The following is a 4,285-nucleotide window of genomic DNA, read 5'->3' as shown; positions in this document are numbered from 1 at the left end:
GCCGGGACCTAAACGAAGAGCCTCGGAGCGCACAGAACTGCGGGTCCACCCCGTTCGGTAGCGGCCAATGGCGGCGTCAGGGGGCGGGGCCCGGCTCCTCCAGCCCCCGGCCCACGGTCCTGCCTGGAGTCCGCCCTCTCAGGCCCCAGCGTGGCAGAGGACCTCGGGGAAGGGGAGCGTGGGCCTGGGTAGAGGAATGCCTGTCCGAGGATCGCAGCCACCAGAGCTGTAGGGGTAGCAAAGCGCGCCCGACAACTCGCCCAAGGAACCCACTGCAGCCTGCCTAACCGAGGGCCAGCACTGGGCGGTCGCCGCCTGAGTTCCTTCTCCCTGCAGGAGGACACTGGAAGGGGGCGGCAGGGGGCGGCAGGGGGCGGCAGCGAGAGTCCACGTGCAGATCTGCGCTCCGGAAAAGCTCCCTGTGGCTTCTGGGAAGGAAGAGGATGGGAGGGGGCCGGGGAGACCACTGAAAAGTCTAGTGAGAACACGGTGCCTGGACGGGTGAAGACCTTCACCAGGCTCTGGGGACTGGGATGGAGAGGGGTTTCCGAGGAGAATCAGCCCTGGTGAGGAGGGACTGAGCGGCGAGGAGTCGGCGGCGAAGTCCAGGGGGAAAGCGTCTGAAACGATCTGGAGGACTCAACCACCAGCGTCTAACTGCTCCTGAGAGTCAAGTCTCTCTTCCTTCTGGCTTGAGCAGGGCCCCTGAAAGTGGTTTCCGTGGTGTGTGTGTGTATGTATGAGAGAGAAAAGAGAGAGAGAGAGAGAGAGAGAGAGAGAGAGAGAGAGAGAGATCAGGCCCCACAGCAAATGTGGAGCTAAAAACCTTCATGTGGAATTTGCTTGGGCCCCATTGGGAGTACGTGCTCTGGAATTATTGCAGCTTCGTTCTGGGCGCCCAGGGTAAGCCCTCCTCCCACACCTGCTGAGTGTGGGGATCTGGGTTCAGGAGACAGGGCCCGGGCATGGCACACCCCAACTCAGGCTGAGTTCTGGTCCTGCCAGTCTCTGTTCTTGCTGTATGTTACCCCAGCTCTTGCCCTCTTTTCCGGGGCTGTTCCTACATCAGTGAAATGTTTTCTGTGGCTCCTACCAGCCCTGAGAGTGCCTGGTTCTGAGTTCGGAGATGCAAAGAATGAGGAAGATGTACATGATTTATGTGTTTCCATGTTGAGAGGACAGGGAGAGTGGGGACTCAGTTCCAGCCAGGGTGGGGGCCCAGGGGACCTAGCCCAGCCCCCCTGCCAGCCTCCACTGGAACAAAGCTGCCAGAGAAGCCCACCCGAGCCAGCGCTAGGCCAGCAGGGAGACGGGAGGAGGCAGGGGCAACCTTGGCGCACTCGTCTCACCAGCCTCCATATTAAAATTGCGGTCGCTGCCCAGGCAGAGTCAGACAGCCAGGGCACGGAGACCAGGGCTCAGCAAGAGAAGCCCTCCAGAGCTGGCTGACTGGCAGGTGCATGGTGCAGGCTGGGCCGGCCAGCCGGCCAGCCAGGTCTGTTCTCTGTCTCCTGAATGGACAGTTAGAGCCCTAGGCTCAGTGCTGGGCTCTGCAGGGGCAGGGGTTCCTGGTGTCCCTAACAGCAGGTGCCAGAAGCGATCAGGGAGGTTGTGGGAGAAGGTGAGTCCCAACCCCAGCCCGAGACCTGAATCCCAACCCCAGTCCTAGGCAGAGTGCTGACCCGCAGTCCCAGACAGAGTGAGCCCTGTCTCACAGGATCCCACGGAGGTCAGGGCGTGGCTGGCAGGGTCAGCCCATGTGTTTGCTGAGAAATAGTCCCCTTCACACACAAAGGAGGGCCCTCCACACAGCACAGAGGAAAGGGGGAAGTCAAGCTAAGTGGCTAACTGGCTCATCACCAGAGCCACCATGCAGAGGAGGCAGCTATGTCGGGGGGTGGCAAGTGCCATCGCCCGGAGGCCGGGACTTTTTGTCTCGCCTGCGGCTTTCTGCAGAATGGAAGTTGGGCCGGGGTGACCTGGATTACTCTTAATCGGGAGAACACATGTAATAAAGGCTCCCTGGGAAGTGACCATTTAGTGGCAGAGCCTAAAGCCACTCTGCATGTTGACTGGCCAGTTGGGGCCTGAGGGCAGACCCAGGGTCCCCTGGTTCTGGGATGCAGGGCCACGTCTTCTTGGATCTTGTTATTATAGGCACAGCTGTCTGTTATTCTTGGTACGACGGAAAGGAAATTGAAAAAGGTAGCCACTTTGGGACAAATTGATTTCACAGCTCACTTTAGTGCTTGTAAAAGGGTAAAAGAGGAAAAAAATTATCAAGAGCTAGGGCTTCCCTAGATTAGATTAAATTCAACTACAAATAAATAAGGTAGGGGCCTTTTTGCTAACTATAGGAGCAGGGGTGGAGGGGAAGCCCCTGGGACAGAGGCCAGGAGATGTGTTTGTGCCAGTGTTTACCCCCCGGGCTGGTGAGAAAGGTTGCAGATAAGTTCAGGGAAGTGTGACAGGTGCTGGGAAAGGCACCTGTGCGTCATGAGCAGCATGGGGGGAGGGCAGGTGACTTTGGCTCACCTCTGATGTCAGCTGCAGTGGCAGTGAGCAGTTCCAGGCAAGCTCCCACACACATCATGGTCCTCTGGGCACAGCCCAGGGCCTGGCATCAAACAGGCATGCGGAGCACAATGGAAACACACAGGGTGTCACACACGGTCACATGTCTCACAGCATCGCACACACCCTCTCATTCATCCCAGCACCCATCAAATATCAGCCGGAAAACAGGGTGGAAGGGGACAGAGTCTGTCCGCACCTCTGGGGGGCTGCGTGTGGCTGGGCTGAATGGACGGGTGCAGAGCTGGGGCAGCTGGGGGGTTTTCTGGGAGTTACAGTGGGGCTGCTGTGGGGACATGGCGGCTCAGGAGAGGCCAGAAGGCACCCGCACTTGCCCGGTGATACTGGAGACAGTGTGCCCAGGCCAGCCACGTCTGCCCCACGCCAGCCCACCCCACCCCACCCCACCTAACACACAGGGGAGACGGCCTGGTGTTTCCATGTTGAACCATGGGGCCAGGCTATGGGACCAGGAAGGTCCTCAACAACCTTCTGATCCCACATTCTCATTTACAAATGGGCAAAGGGAAGCCCAAAGGAGGAAAATAACCCACCCTCGACCTTTCCTTGGCATCCTCATATCTCTGCAGAAGCCCACTGTCTCCTCTACTGGGCAGGTGACCATGTCATTCCTCACAAGAGTGGCTCCCGATGGCCCTCAGGATGGAGCCCAGCTCTCTAGCTCTGAAGAGGACATTCTTCACGATCATTTGTCTCCCATCCTCTGCTTCCTGCTCAACATGAGAGGCCCTTTGGAACAGCCTGTCGTTCCCTTGAGCCACTCTGTACCCCCGCACCTTTGCACGTGCTGTTCCTCTGCCGGGAATGTCCCTAGCGCTCCTTACTTCAGCTAGCCTCGCTGATGCCCACGCCTACGTCCAGCGCTCAGTTAGCTCGCACCTCCTTTGTCTTGCCTGGGTTGGGGGGGCCCTCCTTGGTGCCCCCATCTGCTACGGGGATGGTCTTTGTCACTCCAAGATGTTTGTTGGTTTTTCTACCGTCTCCTCTGCTAGCCTGTGGCTCCCCCAGGGCAGGGCTGGGCATGCTCACTAACTAGCCCCAGAACCCATCAGAATGGTCCGGGCTTGTGCTCAGAGAGTCACCACTGAAAGAGAGATGCCTTGGCAGCCGCCTGGTCTCCTGGGCCAAGGCTCTCTTCCCATCTGACCAGCCCTGGGGTGTGTGTGTGTGTGTGTGTGTGTGTGTGTGTGTGTGTGTTTAGGATTGAGGAGTTATTTCAAGGGATCTCTGAATCCGCTGGACCTGTGCCTGCAGACCGAATAAAAAATATGCCTTACAACATATACCTCTACAGTGAATAAAACCAGTAATCCATTTAAAGTCTGCCTGAAGTCTCTTGTGATTGATGATGCATGTTTTTCCTTTTATTTGGACCGCAGTCAAGGGCATACAGTTTAATTGATCACAGCCCTTGATTCATGACCCCTTCTCATCATTAGCCCATACATGGCCTCACTTTATTTTATTTTTGTCTTTTTTTTTTTCATGGAAATTTGTATGCAGCAGTAAGTATAATGATTTTCTCCCCCAAATCTGAAACTAGATCATTACCAATCCCTTCCAGATCTATCCACGCACTCAGTCCCCAGAGGGAATGTTCTCTGCGATGTTGCATCCATCATTTCCTTGCATTTCCTTAGCTTTTCCCGTTTCAGGGCGTGTGTGTGTGTGTGTGTGTGTGTGTGTGTGT

Source organism: Saccopteryx leptura, chromosome 12 (genome assembly GCF_036850995.1).
Source record: "Saccopteryx leptura isolate mSacLep1 chromosome 12, mSacLep1_pri_phased_curated, whole genome shotgun sequence".
Lineage (NCBI taxonomy): Eukaryota > Metazoa > Chordata > Mammalia > Chiroptera > Emballonuridae > Saccopteryx > Saccopteryx leptura.
This window is presented reverse-complemented; position numbering follows the sequence as displayed.